Source organism: Manis pentadactyla, chromosome 12 (genome assembly GCF_030020395.1).
Source record: "Manis pentadactyla isolate mManPen7 chromosome 12, mManPen7.hap1, whole genome shotgun sequence".
NCBI classification, from domain to species: Eukaryota; Metazoa; Chordata; class Mammalia; order Pholidota; family Manidae; genus Manis; species Manis pentadactyla.
This window is the reverse complement of record NC_080030.1, coordinates 83,288,844-83,313,113: the sequence shown is the minus strand read 5'-3', so window position 1 is coordinate 83,313,113 and position 24,270 is coordinate 83,288,844. Positions and strand designations below refer to the sequence as shown.

General features: G+C 46.9%; 1 long non-coding RNA gene across 3 annotated transcripts in view; it reads right to left on the bottom strand.

The window, feature by feature from the left end:
- The window catches only part of LOC130679841 (uncharacterized), a 69,115-nt gene extending 45,221 nt beyond the window's left edge, over positions 1–23,894 (bottom strand). For 2 of the 3 annotated variants that reach the window (XR_008992800.1, XR_008992803.1), the window contains exon 1: positions 23,451–23,891. This is a non-coding gene — a long non-coding RNA (uncharacterized LOC130679841). Of the gene's footprint in view, positions 1–135; positions 245–23,450 lie in introns of all 3 variants that reach the window. The other variant, XR_008992801.1, reaches the window with a different exon arrangement.
- Between the last annotated feature and the right edge of the window lie 376 nt (positions 23,895–24,270).

Below are 24,270 nucleotides of genomic sequence, written 5' to 3'. Positions count from 1 at the left end.
GCTGCAAGTTGATGCAGCCACCACAGAAAGCAGTAGGGAGGTTTCTCAGAGAACAGCTGTGCTCTCTGTAATGCTATCAGATGAGGAAGGACACTGAATGGTGGCTTGCTAAGGATGCTAAAAGGACTTACCTACCTGCCTCGTGTGACCCTGAAGGTAGGGAACAGCAGATGTTTGCACAAATGGATCAACTAGAACTTTCATGAGTTGACTTCAGACAGACAAAGTTGTTCCCTCTGGAGACCTTACAGGGAAAACAAAAATGTCACTAAGAGGGTGAACCTCACCCACTGGGCTTCCCCACTAAGAAGGGACAGTCCACTAGCAGATGGCTTTTTCGGAGGCAGGGGCAGTGGGTCACAGGGGAAGCCCTGATTTGCAGACAACCTGCCAGGTGGAAGGGGGTGGGGAAGGATGCTCTCACCTATGACTATGCATGCTCCAGGGGCCTCCCTGCTGAGGCCAATCTCCCCAGCAGCCCGGCCCAGTCTCCCCACCTGACTTCTCTGCTAGGCAGTTATGGAAAACCAGCTGCCTTCCTCAAGCTCTCCTAGTGCACAGGCACCCAGAGACACAAACACTGTCCCAGGCCGCACAGTGCTCTCACACAACACTACACGTGCAAGAGCTACCGCACACACACACACACACACACACACACACACACACACACACACACACACACACACACACACACACACACACACACACACACACACACACACACACACACACACACACACACACACACACACACACACACACACACACACACACACACACACACACACACACACACACACTTCCCCTAGAGAAACCTAGTCAACAAAAAGGAAAGGTAACTTAAAGGCCATTAGCTTGGGGTTGGTTTGGCCCGTCCCCACAACTGAGCAAGGCAGGACGTGGCTCTAATAGGGCAGGGGGATGTTATTAGACCAGCCCAGAAGGCTTGGAAACGGCTCTCTCAGGAAGCCAGCTCCACTCAGACAAGGCAAACGGACGCCCACACATGTCAACAAGCATCCCTCAGAGACTTCAAGCCCTAGTTCAGTCCTTGCCCTTGGAAAGTATGATCTACAGGGAGAAGTCTCAACAAGTCCTGACCTGGTGGTGTGGACAGGCCACCAGGAAACTCAGAAGGGGGTCAGAAGGAAGTGAGGTCTGAGCCGGGCTTGAGGAATTTCTCCAAGTGAGACTCCAGGCAGAAGGGAGCCTGGACACAAGTGGTGTGTGTGGTGGGGCAGGGGCAGAGGCTACCACAGGACGTGGGCAGCTGTGAAAGGACTGAGGGAACCACTTTCAGAGGCCTCCAAGCCCAAGAGCGGACTCCCTTGGCCCAGTGGACAACAGGAAGGGAGTGGTATTTACTGCACACCCCTGGCTTGGCACCACCAGCACTGTCACCTCACCGAGTTGGACGCTCCCCCCTACACCCAGCTGCCTTGACAGAAAACACTGCTTCCTTGTTAGGCTGGATCCGACGAGGGTCAGAGAGGGCAGGTCTCAGGGAGAAGGCCCCACAGCAAAGCGGCTGAGCCACCCATATGTGAGGAGAGCAGGACAGGAATGGTCAGCAGAACATAGGAGTCCAAGAACACCCCTGAGAAAGGCCACTCAGCAAGGGTCCACCCCACAGTGCACAAAAGACATGGGGAGAGAAGGTCACAGGCATTCAGTCAGCCCAAATAGCAATCCATCAGACACTCAGCCCCAGGAGGGCAGGGCCCCGCACAGTCCCCCTAGGTATGACACCAAGAGTCCTAGCATCTCGGGTGACCCCACAGCCCTTGTCCTCTACCACTGCAAGCCCTGACCACATCCATGTATGCCCAGCCTCGGTGTCCTAGACTTGAGCATAAGGATGGTCTTCGTGATCACTGCATTCCAGGTCCTCAGGACAGGGGCTGACACACAGTGGGGGCTCAGCAGGTATCTGATGAGTAAATGAACCCAAGTTAACTCCTTAAAGGCTGAGGCCGAGTTGTTCCTTTAACAATTAGTTGAGAACCTACTGTGTGCCGGCATGTTATTGGTGCTTGCTACATAACCATGAGCAAAAGAGCACAAGAGCCCTGCCCTCCTGGGGCTGACAGCCCAGTGGCCACATTCACCTTTGTGTCCCCATCACATCACATGTCAGAGCATCCCCACCCCCTATGCCAGGCTCACTGAAGCAGAATGAATGGACTGTGGGAGACGGGGTGTATCAGAACTGGGTTGAAGCCCTGGCTCTGCACTGACTAGTTCTGAGCCCAGCTAACACCAACTGTCATCAGACGCAGGCGGTAAGCCCCATGCAGTACACCAGAAGCCCCATCCGCATCCACACTCCCCACCCCCACCCCCCCTGCGGCCACTGCTGCCCTACCGGCTTCCTCCCCCTGTACAGGACTGAGTATCTGGACCTTTCCATCAGTCAGGCTGCTTCAGACAACACTGATGCCCAAAACATGGCTCTCTCAGGAAGCCAGCTCCACTCAGACAAGGCACAGACACCCACACGTATCAACAAGCATCTCTTGGAGACTTCAAGCCCCAGTTCAGTCCCTGCCCTTGGAAAGTATGATCTACAGGGAGAGAAGTCTCAACAAGAGAACCTTAGCCCCTCCAGAAACCCAGCTGCACCCTGCAGTCCTGGAAACGATGCTGTCATTGCTCTCCTCAAGGAGACATTCTGTCCCACCACTTGGACAGTCATGTTCACAGTCTAGTCCTGGGACTCCCGGAGCCACAACCACCTGGAAGCTAGTTAACAATCCTGCTTCCTGAACTCCAGCCACACAAAGACCTCCCAAAGCAGAAGACCACCCTCCATGGGCCAGCCTCACTCCTAGGCCAGGTGCCCTCATGGCCACGAGATGGCTGCAGCTCCAGGCCTCAAAAGTGAACAACATTCTCAGAGGAAAAAGACCATCCTTCTTCCCTCTTAGGCATGTATGGTGCCCACTCCTACCACCAATGCCTCTAATGCCTCATTGGCAGGAACTAAGTCACTCAACATCCTCATACCTCAGCCAATCCCAGGCAAGGGAGCAGACCCACGAAGCCAGAGCCCAGGGCCACTGTCTCAACAATGGGTTTCAACCCCGGGCAAGTTCGCTATGGATTCCGTGTGACCAAAGTAAATGACAGCAAAACGTTCTTGGGGTGAAAAGGTTATACCCAACTTTATTTCCAAGTGGCAAGTCAGTCACTAAAATCCCGTTCACTCAGAGCGAGTCTGCATGCAGCAAGCTGGTCTCTGCCTCTGGGCCCCTCTGTCCACACAGCTGTCCACTGGGCCCCTCTGTCCTCACAGCCATCCTCAGGGCCCCTCTCTCCGCACAGCCATCCTGCACAGCCGTCCTCCGGGCCTCTCTGCACAGTCGTCCCCCACAGCTGTTCTCTGGGCCTCTGTCCTCAGCACTGCCACCACTCCAGCCTCTGCTCTGCTCTCCTGCAGCCTTGCAGCCCTGCCACCGTGTCGCACCCAGAGCACTGGGCGGAGCTCTTCATATAGAGTCAACAGCCATGTATTGCCCACAGGTGTGCAGTGAGCTTAGTCAACAAGGGCCAGGTGAGAATCCTGGCCACAGGAACTCTCATTTTATCCACAGACACCAACAGTGAAGCAGAAGGCAGGCAACTGGAGAGGCTGAGAACTGAGCAAACCTGGGCTCAGTCTGGAAAACAGTGAGTGCAGTGGAAAATGCTGGACTGAAAACCAGGGGGCCTCTGGATGTCCCCAGGCCACCTGACAACAGCAGCCCCAGAAGTAAACACCAGTCCTCTCAGGACACCACCTCTCAGGGATAGCCACCACCTGTACTTTGGCCCTCACTTCCATTCCAGAAGGCCCTTGGCCTCACTTCTCTAAGCCTGTTCCGACTGCTGAGGCCTCTAGAGAAAGTCCTGTGGGCCAGTTCAGCACAGCTCACCAAGTGTGAGCCTGACAGCTCATGACCACACAAACACAGCCTTCTGTCCTCTTGACACCGACCACCTGGGTGAGGAGACAAGGCCTGCACTGAGATGGGCAGTGTAGGGGAGAAACAGCCCTGAACTGGGAGATGGGGGAGGGGACGACAACACCCGCCAGAGACGGTGGCTGAAGGCTCACCCAGCATGGGCACCTGACCAGCAGTTACAGGCAGGGGTGCTGGTTGGGGTTTTTCCTTCCCTCTCATCTGGTCTTGACAACCACCCTAGAAGTTTGGCACTATTATTACAGGTTCATAATCCCTTATCCATAATTTTTAAAATCCAGAACTCTCTAAAATCCAAAAGCTGATTTTATTGTTAATTGATTGGGCAGCAGAGCTTCAACTGAACCAACACAAGACTGTGACCTATCTACCCCTTCTGCAATGACTGCTCATACGTTTTGAATCAGAAATAGTGACGTTTTACACAGTGCTGCCCTTAAACCCCACCAGCAGCGCCATATAATCCAGTATATGTTCCACATTCTGAAAAGTTCTGCATTCAGAAACACATCCGGCCCCAAGGGTTTCAGAACAGGGACTGGGGGTGTGTATTACTACTCTACACAAGATAAAGTAACTCTCTTAGGAAAAAGCAGAACCGCACCTGGAACTAAGCAACTGAACTCACAGGCCAGAGCTATGACCCACTGTGCTTCCATCACTCACCCACTGGTGATTTTAAGGAAGACACCCCCCACCTCACCCCACCCCGTAGACCTCATCTGTCTTCTCATCCATAAAATGGGGAGCTTCGACAAGATCAGCGGGTTTCAAATGTGGTTTAAAGCCGATTGGCCCTTCCTTCAAGGACACCTTAAGGAAAAGTGTCACTGCTCCAGTGAGCACGTTCGCAGCAGGGTTCCTCAACAGCACAGTTTGAAAACTGCTATGCAGTGATCTTTTGGGGCCATCTGGTTCTAACATTATATGGTTGTCTTCTCGAGGCAAACAGCCTTTCCTGTGAAAGAAGGACACCTGGGAAGAACGTGAACCAGACCCTGACAGACAGATAGGCTTCTGACCTGCAGAGAGGACTCCAGAGCCAAGCAGCATGCATGCAGGTGGGAAGACCGTAAGTAAGGTGTGTGAGAGGTTCCAGGAGGCCAGGCCAGCCAAACGGGTTCCTGGGCCAAGGTGACAGGAGGACGTACATGCTGGAAAGGTTGGCTGATCAGGCAGATGAGTGTCAGGAATCCTCTTCCCTACCCCCTCGGAGCCTGAAATTCCTCCAAACAGGAGGCCAGGGGACAAGTTGGGCAGTCCCGGCCCCACTGTGTGCAACCACAAATTCACAGTCCTGTCCTCACTATAGCAACCAAGAGCCTCAAAGCTTAGCTCACAGCCATCAATATGTTGTCAAATAAGTGACTCTTGTGATTCCAAAAATCAGAGCATATGATCTGCCACAAAGACACATCCTTCAGAGGACAACAGGACAGAGTAAGAGCAGGACAGCAGCCCTGGGCAGGCCAGAATGGAGGGTCACCAAGGTCTCACTGGTGTCCTTCCCACTGTCTAGGGGCAGTATGACTCCCAGGAGTCTGTAGCAGCCCAGGAATGTCCAGAAGCCATTCTAAACAACAGGGCCACCTTCTCGCCTCAGCCCTGCAGACTCTCAGGCTGTTTCCAAAGAAGCCCTTCAGGCCAGTGGACAGCCCCCCAGTCCACCATTAACTCTTCCCTCTTTGGGAAGGCTCCAGAGGCCTTACTGAGACCAGAGAGTGGTCCAGGAGCCCAGCCTGCCTCCAGGAGGGGAAGCCCCAGGGCTGGTAACAGTGCCATAAGAAATATCAGCTATTGGCAAATGCAAGAACTTCACTCCCACTCAATGGTGTAAATACATTTTGTAACCAAACTTTGCCCTAGAAATAGTTTTTGTTTCAGGCACCATTTCCCTACCTACCCATCACCAAGAGGTAATTAGAGTGTCTCATAATCACACCTAATCAGAAGGGCAATGATCCCTTAAAGGACAAACTACCATTTGGGGCCCACTTGCTCTCTCTCAGGGAGCTCACTAACTGAGTTCCTGTAAAAAGATTAACAGATGGGCAAAGGGAGAAAGAAGCGGACACTGCCTCAGAAGGGAGTGGCTAGCTGTCAGGGCTGGCTCAGGCCTCCAAGATGCCTGCTTCTGTTATTGAAATATGTGGGAGGCATGAGTTCAGGTGTGTTACTTCTAGCCAGGTCTTCCTCCCAGCCAGCTGACATCAAGGACTTGGCCTGCCTTGCCTGGGGTTACTGCGAGTCAGTAGAAGGAAGTGAACACCAGAATTTTGCATATACCAAGGTTTACGTATCATCAAACCATTACATACTCACAGCCACCATAGAGGAACAGGACTACTAACCCTATGGTACCCATGTGGAAACACAGGCTCTGACGGGTCAAGTGACCGGCTCAAGGTCACCCAGCCAGCTATAGGCAGAGTCCGAATAGAGTAATACAGTTTCTCATAGGGCAATGAACCTTGCCATCGGGAGGCTGAAGGGTGACATTCTAGGGAAAGAGGGCAGCTGGGACCTAGTCTTGAGTGGAATTTTCTCCCACCACCCCCTTAACTTGTGTGATGACACTCTTGCTGGAACTCAACGGGGCCTGGCATAAAGCTGCTGCACATTTTGCTTTCTTGAGATGGAGTGATTTTGAGATGGAGTGATTATCATTTGGGGCCTAGTTGCTCTAAGTGAGCTCACTAACCTTCATGGGGGAGTATGAGGCAGAGAAGGGATTTCTGGGTTCTGTTTTCAGCTTGGCATTTGCCCTTTTCTTCCTTATCCACCTCTTGGCAGAACTGTCTAAACCCTGTTTATCTCCAAGGAATCAGGCTGGAGCAGCATGCTCTGAGAGTGTCCACTATTTAGAGCCCTCGTGGGGAGGGGCCACCAGGCTCCCTTCCCATAGTTACCAAAGGCTGCTGAGGGGGAGGCCCACTGCAGGCAGCAGCATGGGGATTGAGTGCTTCCTCTGCTCAGAACCCTCCCATGGCTCCCACCTCACTCACAAAAAAAGCCAAAGACTTGACCATGACCTCTGAGGCCCCACGTGATCTGGCCCTGCCACCCCTCTGCCCTCATTAGGCCTCTGCCCTTGAGACCCCCCCCCCCGCCCTGGAACACACTTCTCCATCACCTCAGGCCTTATCTCAGATGCTGCCCTCCTAGTGAGGCCCTACCTGGTCACCCTATTTAAACCAGGAGTCCTGTACCCCCACAGCACCTCACTCCCAAAGCACTGTCTCTCCTCCCCTCTTTATTCCTTTGCTACCACCAACCACTCTCTCACATCCTATAAATCTGACTTAATGATTTATCTGTCTCCCTGCCCCTTCCCCACTGGCACATGTGCTACATAAGGAGAGGATGTTTATCCATTCTGTTTTGTTCACTGGTATACCCCCAGTGCCCCAAATGGAAACTAGCACATAGCAAGTACTATTTGTGGAATGAATGAATGAATGAATGAATGGCTTGCCTACTAAGGCATCAGGCTCTGTGCCCAGTCCTGGGATTCATTAGCTCCTTCAATCCTCCTCACAACCCAGACCAACTAAGTCTTTAACTCTCCATTCTAAGATGAGGAAACACGTTCAAAGTAGTGAAGGATCTGAATAAGGACACAATTAGGAAGTGGCAGGGACTCAGGCATTGGTCTGGGTGGTTCCAAACATGATGGTCTTTTCTGCCTGGGGCTGCTTTCAAACTGTCTTAGTACAACACACGACATTAACTTGCTTTCCTTATTCTCAGCAACAAGTGCTGTAGCTTAAGGATTTTGCCAAACATGCCCAGAATCTGATGTCTAGTGTAACCAAAAGGATTTAAGGGGGAGGTGGTACGACCAGATCTATACTTTTAAACCACTGACTTTAACTGCATCAGGACCTCTTCTTTCCCAATTCTATCCTTAAGCACAGACAATTCCTAAGGCCCATTAAAAGTTATGATAGAGTATACATTTAAATAAAAGATGAATGCTTTGGTTGAAATATGCACTCCTAGAAGTCCTGGTTTCTATGGAAACCTCTTGACTATTAAGTGACAGTTGTTCTTCATGTTTATATTATTGTGGTCCCCAAAGGAGCAATTCTGTGGCTTCCTTATCTGTGGCCATTCAACTTCTGCTTCATTATATCCTTGGGAACTATAATTCTACAATTGAATAGCTCTTTTCATTTGTATGCTTTGCCTAGATCAAGCCCAAACTGGCCTCTGTTTAACCTCTTGTGCAGCCTTCTAGGGAGTTTTTCTATTACATCTTCTACAGGACTGACTGATCCCATGTCCCCCCTTCAAATTTAGTCTTGTTCACAAACAGCCCCATTTCCTACAATAGCTCCTCACGTGGTTCTGTTGTTAGCAGAAAAAGGGAAACAGGAAGGGTGATCTGATTGGTGGTGAATAAGATGAGTTCAAAATTGGGTCACTCAGAGTTTGAGTTGCCCTCCGAATGGAAATGTACCACAGCAGGAGTGGAGCCCAACTCATTCTGAAGATGGACATTGACAATTACCCTTATAGAGGGGCTTGATTTCCTATAGGAGTGAGGGGAGAGAGGGCTGTAGTGGTGAGGACAGGGGCAAGAACCATCAAAGAACAAAAGCAAGTAAGCCAGGGGGAAGATGGGAAATAACGTTTAGTAAATATCTACCAGAGGCCAGGCACTGGGGGCTAGGCAAACACTACCACATTCCCGTCTCCCATTTCTGGGTGCCATTCTTCCTGCTTTACTGACAGAGGGAACAAGACTGGGCTCGGTAACTTGTCTTAGGGCAAGAGAAGCCCAGAGGCTATATCTGTAACAGTGGGGCTGTGTGGCCCAAGGAGAGGCAGAAAGGCTTCCTGGAGGGATGGAGCAGAGGTTATCTACCCTAGACTTACTTGATTCCCAAATCCATGCTTTCTCTAGCCCCGCAAATTAGAATACATCTAGAAAGGAGTAGGAGGTCAGCAGAACTGCAGACCTACAAGAAGTCCAAAAGATGGGGGCCTGGAAGAGGCAAAAAGTCAGACAGAATGGAGCCACTGTGACCTTGAAGGTGGGCTCTCTGCAGACCATGTGAATGGGAATGAGACCGAGTGGGGGATATGTGGGAAGGAACAAGAGGCTGTAAGCACCGATCATGTTTTTGAGAAGAGTGGCCAGGAAAGGAAGGAGGAAAATGCTTAGGGGTAGTGGGTTTGTGTGGGGGGCTTTGCTTTTTTGTTCAGTTATAAGTTTTTTTGGAAGAGTAAAAAGGGTATGAGAAATTGATAATATCCAAAAACAGGATTGTTTTCCTGACCAAAGATCAGAATGGAATAATCACAGGCTCCTGGCAGAGGGTGAGGAGGGAGGAACTTATTTGGCAGGGTGCTCACCCAAGTGAGAAAGGCGGGTTTGAAACTGATATTTGAGGGAGAGGCAGGAAAAACCTTGACTGAAAAAGAGGAGCCAAATGCTGTGGAGACTGAGTAGATAAGGAAATGGAAGCTCCGCCAGGGTAGCAGCCTGGAAGCCTCTACAGGAAAGAGTAGGATTAAATCTCATGGCTCCGTATTACTCTGTAATATGGCTATCACAGAGAATGGCCAAAATTCAAATAATTGTATTTGATAAATACAACATCTATTACTACTGAGTGTTTCCTAAGTGCAAGCCTACATGTATTACCTTTCTGCATGGCATTCAAATGAAATGAAACTGAAGTTTCAGGGAAATTAAGTTAATTTACTCAATTCATACAAGTTTGCATAACCAGAAAGTTGCAGTCGAAACTCAAACCCAAGTTTGTCCATTTCCTGAACCATCAGCCCTACTGAGCCTTCAGGCTGGCAGAGATGACCTCAGGGAACATATCTGGATGGAAAAGATGAATATCAATAAGAATTCCTTTCTGAAAGACAGTAACCAACAGAAGCAGTAGAGAATGAACTTGGGATGTCTGGGAAGAGGTATATCGGAGTGGGGATTCATACCCTTGGGGACAGAGGTCGGGTGGTGAGTCACTGGACAGGAACTCATCATAGGAGAAGCTACAGGTTACATGTTTTTGGCCCTTGAACACTACGGATAGGGAAGATGTGGCTTTCCTAACATGGATCTCAAAGCTGGTCTAATAGAGGCAGAATAGTTTTTTCTACCATCTCCTAAGCAGTAAAAATCTCATGTACTAAAAAGCAGAGCTTCAGATTATTTCTTGAGTTTTTCAGTAGACAATACGATCTCCCGAAGAATACAGATGGCAGCAAAAGAAAATGCCATCTTGCGCTGAATTCAGCTACTTAAAAAAGAACTAGTTGTGAAGTGGAAGGAAAGGAACTTTGGGGAAATGAGTTACTTCATAAGAGCCAGGCAGATCATACATAAACCTGGACATTAAGAAGGCATATTAAAAAGCAGAGAAGAGGCGGAGCCAACATGGCGGCGTGAGTAGGACAGTGGGAATCTCCTCCCAAAAACATATATACTTTTGAAAATACAACAAACACAACTAGCCCTAAAAGAGAGACCAGAAGACGCAGGACAGTGGCCAGACTGCAGCTACACCAGCGAGAACCCAGCGACTGGTGAAAGGGGTAAGATACAAGCCCCGGCCCGGCGGGACCCGAGCGCCCCTCCCCCCAGCTCCCGGCGGGAGAACAATAGGCAGAGCGGGAGGGAGACGGAGCCCAGGACTGCCGAACACCCAGCCCCAGCCATCCGGGCCAGAGCGCAGACACAGTACATGCCCAGGGGGCCCTGGATACTGGGGGAACAGGGAGTAAGACCTCAGAGCGGGTGCTGAAGCTGATGCCCCTGTGACAAAGAAAAGCAGGGGCTTTTTGAAAGTCTTAAAGGGATAGGGACTTAACAGCTTGACGGAAACAACCCAGGTCACAGTACAGCAGCTGGAAATTACAGGGAAAACCGGGTGCACTAACCCCCTGGGCAACAGCTCTGAGACCCCACGGAGGCAAACAGTCAAGCAGCCCCCCCATCCATTACCCCACCGGGCGCTGCGAAAGCAGAGAAGCAGCCTGAGACAAATTCCGCCCACAGAAAGGGAAATTTCTCCCTTCCGGCCAGGCAAGACACAAAGACCCACTCTACACGCAATTACCCAACAGAAGCCACTAGAGGTCGCAGTTGTCCCAGTAAAGAAAGGCCAGTAGCAAGTGAAAATTTTGGCCCTCCCAGCTGACAGTCAATAGCACCTGTCAACATGAAAAGGCAAAAAAATATGATCCAGACAAGACTAACCCAGACAGCTTCGGCATCTGCTACATCTTCCCCTGAGAAGGAATCTGGGGAGATAGATTTAGCCAGTCTACCTGAAAAAGAATTCAAAACAAAAGTCATAACCATGCTGATGGACTTGCAGAGAAATATGCAAGAACTAAGGAAGGAGAATTCAGAAATAAAACAAGCTCTGGAAGGACTTCAAAACAGAATGGACGAGATGCAAGAGACCATTAATGGACTAGAAAACAGAGAACAGGAACGCAGAGAAGCTGATGCAGAGAGAGATAAAGGGATCTCCAGGAATGAAAGAATTTTAAGAGAGCTGAGTGATCAATCTAAAAGGAATAATATAAGAATCATAGGTATTCCAGAAGAAGTAGAGAGAGAAAAGGGGATAGAAAATGTCTTTGAAGAAATAATTGCTGAAAATTTCCCCAAACTAGGGGAAGAAATGGCCTCTCAGACCACAGAGGTACACAGAACTCCCATGACAAGGGATCCAAGGAGGGCAACACCAAGACACATAATAATTAAAATGGCAAAGATCAAAGACAAGGACAAAGTATTACAGGCAGCCAGAGAGAAAAAAAAGGTTACCTACAAAGGAAAACCCATCAGGCTATCATCAGACTTCTCAACAGAAACCCTACAGGCCAGAAGAGAATGGCATGATATACTTAATGCAATGAAACAGAAGGGCCTCGAACCAAGACTACTGTATCCGGCACGAATATCATTTAAATATGAAGGAGGGATTAAACAATTCCCAGACAAGCAAAAGTTGAGGGAATTTGCCTCCCACAAACCACATCTACAGGGCATCCTACAGGGACTGCTCTAGATGGGAGCACTCCTAAAAAGAGCACACAACAAAACACCCAACATATGAAGAAGGGAGGAGGAGGAATAAGAAGGGAGAGAAATAAAGAATCATCAGATTGTGTTTATAATAGCTCAACAAGCGAGTTAAGTTAGACAGTAAGACAGTAAAGAAGCTAACCCTGAACCTTTGGTAACCACAAACTTAAAGCCTGCAATGGCAATAAATTCATACCTTTCAATAATCACCCTAAATGTAAATGGACTGAATGCACCAATCAAAAGACACAGAGTAATAGAATGGATAAAAAAGCAAGATCCATCCATATGCTGCTTACAAGAGACTCACCTCAAACCCAAAGACGTGCACAGACTTAAAGTCAAGGGATGGAAAAAGATATTTCAAGCAAACAACAGAGAGAAGAAAGCAGGTGTTGCAATTCTGGTATCAGACAAAACAGACTTCAAAATAAAGAAAGTAACAAAAGACAAAGAAGGACATTACATAATGATAAAGGGCTCAGTCCATCAAGAGGATATAACCATTATAAATATATATGCACCCAACACAGGAGCACCAACATACCTGAAACAAATATTAACAGAACTAAAGGAGGAAATAGAATGCAATGCATTCATTCTAGGAGACTTCAACACACCACTCACTCCAAAGGACAGATCCACCAGACAGAAAATAAGTAAGGACACAGAGGCACTGAACAACACACTAGAACAGATGGACCTAATAGACATCTACAGAACTCTACATCCAAAAGCAACAGGATACACGTTCTTCTCAAGCGCACATGGAACATTCTCCAGAATAGACCACATACTAGGACACAAAAAGAGCCTCAGTAAATTCCAAAAGATTGAAATCCTACCAACCAACTTTTCAGACCACAAAGGCATTAAACTAGAAATAAACTGTTCAAAGAAAGCAAAAAGGCTCACAAACACATGGAGGCTAAACAACACGCTCCTAAATAATCAATGGATCAATGACCAAATCAAAATGGAGATCCAGCAATATATGGAAACAAATGACAACAACAACACTAAGCCCCAACTTCTGTGGGACGCAGCAAAAGCAGTCTTAAGAGGAAAGTATATAGCACTCCAAGCATATTTAAAAAAGGAAGAGCAATCCCAAATGAACGGTCTAATGTCACAACTATCAAAATTGGAAAAAGAAGAACAAATGAGGCCTAAGGTCAGCAGAAGGAGGAACATAATAAAGATCAGAGAAGAAATAAATAAAATTGAGAAGAATAAAACAATAGCAAAAATCAATGAAACCAAGAGCTGGTTCTTCGAGAAAATAAACAAAATAGATAAGCCTCTAGCCAGACTTATTAAGAGGAAAAGAGAGTCAACACAAATCAACAGTATCAGAAATGAGAAAGGAAAAATCACAACAGATCCCGCAGAAATACAAAGAATTATTAGAGACTACTATGAAAACCTATATGCTAACAAGCTGGGAAACCTAGGAGAAATGGACAACTTCCTAGAAAAATACAACCTTCCAAGACTGACCCAAAAAGAAACAGAAAATCTAAACAGACCAATTACCAGCAACGAAATTGAAGCGGTAATCAAAAAACTACCAAAGAACAAAACCCCCGGGCCAGATGGATTTACCTTGGAATTTTATCAGACATACAGGGAAGACATAATACCCATTCTCCTTAAAGTTTTCCAAGAAATAGAAGAGGAGGGGATACTCCCAAACTCATTCTATGAAGCTAACATCACCCTAATACCAAAACCAGGCAAAGACACCACCAAAAAAGAAAACTATAGACCAATATCCCTGATGAACGTAGACGCAAAAATACTCAACAAAATTTTAGCAAACCGAATTCAAAAATACATCAAAACCATCGTACACCATGACCAAGTGGGATTCATCCCAGGGATGCAAGGATGGCACAACATTCGAAAGTCCATCAATATCATCCACCACATCAACAAAAAGAAAGACAAAAACCACATGATCATCTCCATAGATGCTGAAAAAGCATTTGACAAAGTTCAACATCCATTCATGATAAAAACTCTCAGCAAAATGGGAATAGAGGGCAAGTACCTCAACATAATAAAGGCCATCTATGAAAAACCCACAGCCAACATTATATTGAATAGCGAGAAGCTGAAAGCATTTCCGCTGAGATCGGGAACTAGACACGGATGCCCACTCTCCCCACTGTTATTTAACATTGTACTAGAGGTCCTAGCCACGGCAATCAGACAAAACAAAAAAATACAAGGAATCCAGATTGGCAAAGAAGAAGTTAAACTGTCACTATTTGCAGATGACATGATACTGTACATAAAAAACCCTAAAGACTCCACCCCAGAACTACTAGAACTGATATCGGAATACAGCAAAGTTGCAGGATACAAAATCAACACACAGAAATCTGTGGCTTTCCTATATACCAACAATGAACCAACAGAAAGAGAAATCAGGAAAACAACTCCATTCACAATTGCATCAAAAAAAATAAAATACCTAGGAATAAACCTAACCAAAGAAGTGAAAGACTTATATTCTGAAAACTACAAGTCACTCTTAAAAGAAATTAAAGGGGACACTAACAGATGGAAACGCATCCCATGCTCATGGCTAGGAAGAATTAATATCGTCAAAATGGCCATCCTGCCCAAAGCAATATACAGATTTGATGCAATCCCTATGAAACTAACAGCAACATTCTTCAATGAACTGGAACAAATAATTCAAAAATTCATATGGAACCACCAAAGACCCCGAATAGCCAAAGCAATCCTGAGAAAGAAGAATAAAGTAGGGGGGAATCTCACTCCCCAACTTCAAGCTCTATTATAAAGCCATAGTAATCAAGACAATTTGGTACTGGCACAAGAACAGAGCCACAGACCAATGGAACAGACTAGACAATCCAGACATTAACTCAGACATATATGGTCAATTAATATTTGATAAAGGAGCCATGGACATACAATGGCGAAATGACAGTCTCTTCAACAGATGGTGCTGGCAAAACTGGACAGCTACATGTAGGAGAATGAAACTGGACCATCGTCTAACCCCATATACAAAAGTAAACTCAAAATGGATCAAAGACCTGAATGTAAGTCATGAAACCATTAAACTCTTGGAAGAAAACATAGGCACAAACCTCTTAGACATAAACATGAGTGACCTCTTCTTGAACATATCTCTCCGGGCAAGGAAAACAACAGCAAAAATGAACAAGTGGGACTATATTAAGCTGAAAAGCTTCTGTACAGCAAAAGACACCATCAATAGAACAAAAAGGAACCCTACAGTATGGGAGAATATCTTTGAAAATGACACATCCGATAAAGGCTTGACGTCCAGAATATATAAAGAGCTCACACGCCTCAACAAACAAAAAACAAATAACCCAATTAAAAAATGGGCAAAGGAACTGAACAGACGGTTCTCCAAAAAAGAAATACAGATGGCCAACAGACACATGAAAAGATGCTCCACATCGCTAATTATCAGAGAAATGCAAATTAAAACTACAATGAGGTATCACCTCACACCAGTAAGGATGGCTGCCATCCAAAACACAAACAACAACAAATGTTGGCGAGGCTGTGGAGAAAGGGGAACCCTCCTACACTGCTGGTGGGAATGTAAACTTGTTCAACCATTGTGGAAAGCAGTATGGAGGTACATCAAAATGCTCAAAACAGACATACCATTTGACCCAGGAATTGCACTCCTAGGAATTTACCCTAAGAATGCAGCAATCAAGTATGAGAAAGACCAATGTACCCCTATGTTTATCGCAGCACTATTTACAATAGCCAAGAATTGGAAGCAACCTAAATGTCCATCGATAGATGAATGGATAAAGAAGATGTGGTACATATACACAATGGAATACTACTCAGCCATAAGAAAAGGGCAAATCCAACCATTTGCAGCAACATGGATGGAGCTGGAGGGTATTTTGCTCAGTGAAACAAGCCAAGCAGAGAAAGAGAAATACCAAATGATTTCACTCATCTGTGGAATGTAAGAACAAAGGAAAAACTGAAGGAACAAAACAGCAGCAGAATCACAGAACTCAAGAATGGACTAACAGGTACCAAAGGGAAAGGGACTGGGGAGGATGGGTGGGTAGGGAGGGATAAGGGGGGGCAGAAAAAGAGGGGTATTAAGATTAGCATCCATAGCGGGGTGGGAGAAAGGGGAGGGCTGTACAACACAGAGAAGACAAGTAGTGATTCTACAACAGGTTGCTACGCTGATGGACAGTGACTGTAAAGGAGTATATAGGGGGTACCTGGTATAGGGGAGAGCCTAGTAAACAAAGTATTCGTCATGTAAGTGTAGATTAATGATTAAAAAAAAAAGAATGCAGTTCCTATATGGTGACCTCTAATGAGTTCTACACAATGATATAAAGGACATATAAAAGTGTAGGCAAAGGGTCTGTTTGTGTTTATACAGAGGATCAAAGCCTAATTTGGCTACCCCGAAAATGAACTAAGATACGATATGAAAAAGAACTTCCAACATCAGCACTCTCGGGAAGACTCATGACAGAAGATGATCAGAAAAAAAAAAAAAAAAAAAAAAACTTCAACAAAGATCCATGCACTGTCACAGGTGTAGATGCACTCATCCCACCAGTTCCTGGACTTGCCATGGGAAAGATGAAGGAGATATCTAAGCTGGCCTGTGCACGCAGTAAAACAAAAATTGGACTGGATCTATACTGTTGGAACTCAACCAAGAATTAGGAGAAGTGCAAATTGTAGCACTCCAAAATCTTACAACCACAGACTATTTATCGTTAAAAGAACATATGGGATATGAACAGTCCCCAGGAATGGGGTGTTCTAGTTTATCTGAATTCTCTCAGACTGTTTAAGTTCAGTCGGACAATATCCACCATATCATAGATAAGTTTTCACAAATGCCTAAGGTGCCTAACTGGTTTTCTTGGTTTCACTGGAGATGGCTGGTAATTACAGGTATGCTTTGGTTAGGTAACTATATTCCTATTATGTTAATGTGTGTGCACAATTTAATTAGTCGTTTAAAACCTATCCATGCTGAAGTTACTCTACAAGAAGATATGTCAAAGAAATAATCAATCTTCCCAGGTTTTCTTCTGCCTGCTACTTCTGTAGCTTTTCTTCTTCCTACCTAATCACAACCTTTAAATAGAACTCGTGCCACATGTCGAATTTACCGAGTATCATAATTCTTCCAAGTGGTAAAGACACCTCAAGACAAATGCTGGGCATAGAAGCCACAGGGCATAAATATGCAAAGAAGTAAAAAGCTAACCTTTTCAAACAATAAGGCTTCTCTCTCACTTACCAACTTAACATTTCCCTGTATGGCCCCGGAAGATGACTGGTTAGCCAGAGACGGGTAAGATTCCTCAAGGGAGGAACAACCTAAGACAGGCACAGTCGCAGGGGGCCATCTGGTGAGAAAATGGGGAGCAGCAGAGGTGAGGCTTAGAACCTCCCCCCTCATGTTCTGAGAGAAATCTTCTGCATACATGAATGTTTATTGCCCTCGTCTAGCGCGGATTAACACATAGTCTACAGGCACACACCTGATCATCTACATTTGCTCTCTTACAACACTAAACTCTGTTTTCTACCTTTATCTCGTATCTACCTACCACTTCAGCATTTTATTAAAAATAATAATAATAGAGAAATGTGGTATCCACATATAAATCAGGTTTAAAAATCAAATGAATATTCATATTTGAACTGACTGTGTATAGTTCATAATGCATTAACAAAACCGAAAGCATCTGTGATGACTGCCCTTGCACTGTTCACCATGTAACTTATTCACTATGTAAGAATTTGTTCTCCATGTAAGAATTTGTTCGTTATGCATCAGAAGATTGGAGACTGACGAAAATTGGGCTTGGGGTGGATTAATGATTGTGCATTGAGTATTGACCCCCCTATACAGAGATTTGTTGTGGTTAACAACTATTTGATCAATAAATATGAGAGATGCCCTCACTATATATATATATATATATATGTATATATATATATATATATATATATAAACACACTTCCAATTGTAAAATAAATAAGTAACCGGGATGTAATGTATAGCATAAGGAATATAGTCAAAATATTGTAACAACTTGGTATGGTGATACCTGGTACCTAGAAATATCATGTATATAAATGTTGAGTCGCTGTGTTGTACACCTGAAACTAATGTAATGCAATGCTGTTGTCAACTACCCTTCAATAAAAAAAAAAAAAAAAAAAAAAAAGAATGAGGAAAGACCTCAAACAGTAAAAAAAAAAAAAAAGCAGAGAAGATTTAGATCAGAGACTGTAAAGAGAGGATAGCTTGAGACCAAAAAGTTCACAAAAGCAAAGTTGTGAAGACACAACCACAATCAATAGGCAGAAATAAGTAGAATAAGGAGAAAATGGACATGCTGGCATATGTATTAGTAGTTTTTCAGTCACTCGGAAATGGCAGTTGTATAGTGGTCCAGTTATTGAAGATCAGAGATGGATTTCCAAGGGACAGGCACCATGAGGGAGCTCTGGAACACAGGCAAGATTATGACATGATTCCTAGCTCTGAGTTGTATACAAAAGTGTCTCTCTCAGTACTTAAAACAGAGTAAGGACTCAAAAAGTGTTCAGATCAGCTTGGGGAAGAACCAAGTGAAATTCTACAAATCGATTTTATTGTGTTGAGTCTAATAAAAAGATATTGTCAGTATTACAATAGCCATCATTTATTAAATGTATCCCACATGCTAGGCATCGTTTGATTATTTTCCATGCATTTAATATTTACAATAACCCCAAGAACTAGGTATTATTAATATCCATATTTTATCCTCATATGAGGATAGAGAGTTGATTAACTTGTCCTGTAGAAGGTGGTCTATAGTCATTACTGTAAGTGAAAGTGTTACCTTCACCAAAGGCTGATTCTCTTTGTATGACATTCAGGAATCCTACTGGAAGGGATTTCATTATAGTGGTTTCTGTGTCTGTTACTGCATCATATGGATCCTGCTTTACTCATGGTGAGACACATATCCTGTTAGAAGAGAAATTCTGCTTCCCAGATTTGTTCTCATTCTTGAGTCAGTTGACTTTGATGCTGAGCTTCTATGCTGTAATTGTTCCTAGGGATCTGAACAGTGCAGCTGAGGGACAGTGGACCTGGAGCAGGAAGACTTGGCATACAGGGCCTGCCCTAGAGCTTGGACAGGTCACCTGCCACCATGGAGACAGTCAGCAGCAAGCTTAGATCAGGACTTTGGTTCATGGTCAGTTCTGTCTCACAGATGGTGAATGACTGTGCAAGTTAATGTCAGCAACCCAACCCCACTGCTATGGGCTGGACTGTATCCCCCTAATTCATATGTTGAAGCCTTAACCCCCAGTGTGACTATAATTGGAGTTTGGGCCTACAGGGAGGTCCTTAAGGTTAAATGAGGTCATAAGCATGGAGCCTCATCCAATATAACTGATGTCTTTCTAAGAGGAAGATAGAGATCTCTCTCTCCATACATGGACAGAGAAGAGGCCATGTGAAGATATAGTGAGAAGGCAGCCACTTACAAGCCCAGAAGAGAGGCAGGCCTCACTGATAACCAACTTGAACGGCATCTTTATCTTGGCCTTCTAGCCTCCTGAAGTGAGAAGATAAATCTGTTGTTTGAACTATCCCGTCTCTGGTATTTTGTTATGGCAGCTCTAGATGATTAACAAACCTGCCAAGCCTGCTTTCCTATGAGGTGGGGATTAATAATACATACTCATAGCCCCTGTCTGTGTGTTCTAAGAAAGGCCATGTAAAAAGCTGAGGGTAGTGCCTTGTGCACAGTAAGAGCTTGATGATTTTCAGTTATGTTATTAATACTGAAATATAGTTTCTTCCCTAGTATCCTGGACATGACAGTCCTACTTCCCACACAGTAGTTATGGGGATGCAATGAGATGTGTTTCTTAAGTCTTCCTTCCCTGACAACAGTCCAACAGGAGACAGTGCACACACCCACCTGGGGACAGGGGCATGACAAGAAAGGTCTACTGGAATGATTTTTGGTCTCATGTTTTATCTTAAAAACACATATGCATCTTGCACTCTAATTCATATATAGTCATGTTTGCTTTAATTCTTAAGATGTTTGCAATTATTTATCAGGTAGACAACTTATGATCTAGACAGATAATTTGGTCTTGTGCGCCTCAGCCACATGACCACTTCATTCAAATTTTAAGAAGGCCTTTGCAAGTCACAAAGAACTGTCCTGATGTGAGGATTTAGTTATTTTTAAAAATCAACATTGCAATTATTAATTTGGGGGGAAATACAAGGTGTGTTTCATATTACTAATTAACTAACTGAACCAACCATGTTAGTGAGCTTCTACTATTTGCCAGGAGAGCAACCACATAGATCCATTCCCAGCCTTCCAGAAGCTTACAGTCAGGCAGGCAGGTGGACACCAAACACACAATCCAATAACTAACTGTTAAGAGTTATGGCACATCATGACAAAAGCTGTGAAGGAAGAATGCTAGGAAAGCCTGCAGCAGCAAGGGAGATGATAAGAGCCCTAGAACATTCTGAGTATGAACAGATTCCTGGGAAGTCCAGATTCCTAAGGAGAATGCTCTGGAGGCAGCCTCCTGAAGTGAGGTGTCAATTATTACGCTTTTAAAGCTCTGTTATTGTCACCCTTGGTTTGTCTAAGGAGGATATTGTTTCCACAAGTCTGGGAAGGCTAGGTATGAATTTTTATACTGGGGACCAGACAGGGTGATATTTGACAACTTTCAGGGAGGTGATGGACTTGGGGGCAGTGCTCTTTACCTTAGATGTACGGTATGATGTTGGAGGTGGGAAAGTAGGCTTGAGGGACATTAGAGGTGCCTCCTTTCTCTTCCTGTTTTTCTTCCCTAGTGAGCGTGTATGCACTTTGCAAACTTGTCCAGGAGTCATGTAACACGTGAGAACTGCTTTACAGATCACAGTCTTAGTACCTGAACAGCCAAACAGAAGAAGCCCCATCCATTTCCTGACTGCCCTTTCAGGCCCTGAAAGGAGGAGGTGTCTGCAGTATTTTGTTGGGATTGGGGTGGGGGGTGAGGGGGGACGTTGTCGCTAACATATTGGACTGGAAGCCAGGGGTTCCCTACAGAACTCCTGCCACCTGGCTTTGCCTGTACTAGGAGTGCAGGGAAGCTTATGCCAAATTCTGCTCATGTGCTCATCCCTGTCACCAGCCCTCCTGTAGTTTCCACATCCCCGGTCAGTGCGTGTTTCCTTCCTGGGGGCCTCAGCACAGCAGAGAGGCAGATGGAAGAAAGGTGTAAAATCAATGTAGGAGGGGGAGGGACTTTCACAACAGTAACAATCCTTCAGTATGTTGGCACAGCACTGAACGACTCACAAGTACATTCACACCTGCTATGTGTCTGGCTCTCAGAGGTGGGCGCTGATCCCCAGCCTTAGATTCTGCCTCCCATTTCTTTACAGACACATGCCCTAGGTCTTGTCTAGACCACGGTCCCCGAGGAAGAATGAACTCTTTCCTCATGTCAATTCCAATTTCTGCAAGCCCTCACCACTTCTGTGAAACTTCTATCAAACACATTTCTGAAAGAGTCGGGGCAGGAAGGGGCTGCAGAGACCGTCTAGTCCAACTTAGTCACTAGCCCAAAGAAGAAAAGGAACTGAGCTAAGGCCACACAGCCTGTCAGGAACCCAGCAGGGCTCAGACACCTGAAGGTAGACATGCACACGTACACTGCCCCCATTCTCCCAATGCCTTACATAGCTGCAAACTTCGGCCTCCTGGGGCTTCTCATGGGCTTCCTAAGTCGGGGTGTTTGGGAGTGTAACCTGTCAACCTTATTTTACCCTTCCTGAGGGGAATGGGGTGGGAGGAGCTCACCATTCTCAGGGATCCTGTAGGGGATTCTTTTACAAAATGAAGACTCTAGTATGAAAACTGGTTTTGCACACAGGAGGCGACTCAGTCCTGGTACTGGGGGACTGACGGCACACACGCGGCCTGCCCTAGCAGGAGGCACCTGTAAACACAGCACCCGGCCTTCCAAACCCTGATCGTGCGACCCCTCTGAACGCTGCTCAGCCCCCACCCCACTGCCACCTCTCCCCTCCACCTCCACCTCTCCAGACGGTTCTCCCAAGGTGGGCTGAGGTCTTAGACGTCTGTTTGCTAAACAGTAAGTTAAGAATCTTACTTCTTAACTTCCTGGGTGTTAAAATGCAATCTTATCTTTAAGATGGGGTCCTTTCTGCCTTTTACTATATATTGCTTGTGGCTGGGCTTACTTGCTATATTAATTGCCCAGGTTATATATTACTTGATTAGGGGCTGGAGGAGGAAAAGCAGCATCTAGGCAAAGTTAAAGATAAACTGGGCCTTTTAGCAGGCTAAAATAAATTTTACAATAGCCTCATTTAATTGACACAATGAAGACATGGGCTATGCTGAGGTATTTTCCTATCTGGGGGATGTTCAAACATTCCAGGCCAGATTACTCCTGGCTTTTTAGTTTTAACTAATCTTCACGGAAGAATGCTTATACAACCAGTTTGATATTTTACTTTAGAGAATTAATGTGACTCTGCTCTGGCTCTGCTGAATTGTTTAATACGGAGTTTTGGTAGGGGTCTTTATCCAGAGGCCCCCACCCTACTCTGACTACACCCATGGTCCCTGTCTCAGAATCCCTGTGGCTAGTTATAAGTTAGTTACTCAGCTGCAGATTTCAAACCGAAATGACAGAAAGATATTAATTTCTAAATACAAGGAAATGCACTGTCAGTTCCCAGATCAAAGTAAAGAAATTTCATTACCAAATAAAAATTACGAGAGATACCTAATGAAAAAAATTTTAATTTTAAAGGCACTGCTTCCGGGCGGCCTCTCCCCCGCCGCGGGTCACACTTGAACTTCAGCCCTCCCGGCCCTCGCCGAAAAAACCCACACACGGCAAAACGCCCGCCGGCCTCCCCGTCTGCGCGGCCCCGGCCTGTGCGGCGGGAGCAGGTCGGCGGCGCGACCCCGGGCCAAGCGGACGCGCGCCGCGGGGCGGAGCAGCCGTCCTCACCACCCGGGCCGGGAAGGAGGAGCGGCAGCTCCGGGGAGCCCCTACCCGCCTGCCCCGGCGAACTTCGAACGCCCGCACTGGGCGCACCTGCTCCGCTCCCTCCCTTCACGGGCGGCCCCTCCGGCGGAGCGCGTCAACTCCCGGCCCCGGCCGGGCCCCACGAGCCCACCACACACGTCGGCCGCTTCCCGGCCACGCGGGCCACGCGCTGCCCGCCGAGCCACCTGCACGGCCGCCCCCTCGTCCGGCTCCACCGCGCCCTCAGGCGGAGGCAGGCGTCCCCGCGCCCCATCCGGGTTCCGCCGCGCCCCGCGGCCACGTACCTTCCAGCCCGCAGGGCTGTCGCTATCTTCTTTACCCCTGAAGTAGGGCCCGCTCTGGACCCTCCACTACAGATCTGCTTCTCGGCCGAGCTCTCTGAAGTCCGTCCGGGGAAGCGGCTCAAAGTCCGGGTCGATCGCAGCCCTCCGCCTGCCGCGGGATACCCGAGAAAGACGAGTGCGGCACCGGGAGCCAAGCGGGCGCGAGGCGGCGATCCGAGGCCGGGGCACGAGGTCGGTGCCGCCCCCGCATGCGCGCCGGGAGGATGGCGCAGCCGAGCACGGCGCGGGTCCATCAACATCTGGTCTTCGCAGGGCCCGCTGCACGGACAGGACGGCACGGGCCGCTCCTGCCTGGGCCAGCGGACAGAAGCACGGAGAGAGCAGCCAGAGCTGCCTCGCCCAAGGCGCTCGAGACGCTACTGGCTTGAATATGGCGGTAGCGGCGCCTACAGCTACTACGCAGCCGCAGGATTTACGCGCCTGCGCCCAATGACTGCCTGTCCCCCGACTGACGGCCCTCACAGCCAATGAGCGCGCGGCGCCGCGGCGCTGGCAGCCAGATGTGTCTATTCCCTCCTGCTGCCCTGGTCAACCCTCCCCTCCAGGACCCACCGAGACCTGGGGACCCCTGTGCATCAGGCACTCAGATGCCTCCTGCCAGGGGCTGCGATTTCTTTGTGCGGTTCCAGCCTTGCTCTAAATAACACCACACATTACCAGGCAGGGAGACAGGCCCTTCTACCTACCATGTGGTATGAACTCCATTAACATCTGCTCTGACCTGCGCTGATTCCATCGTTAGCCGTACATACATCTCAAA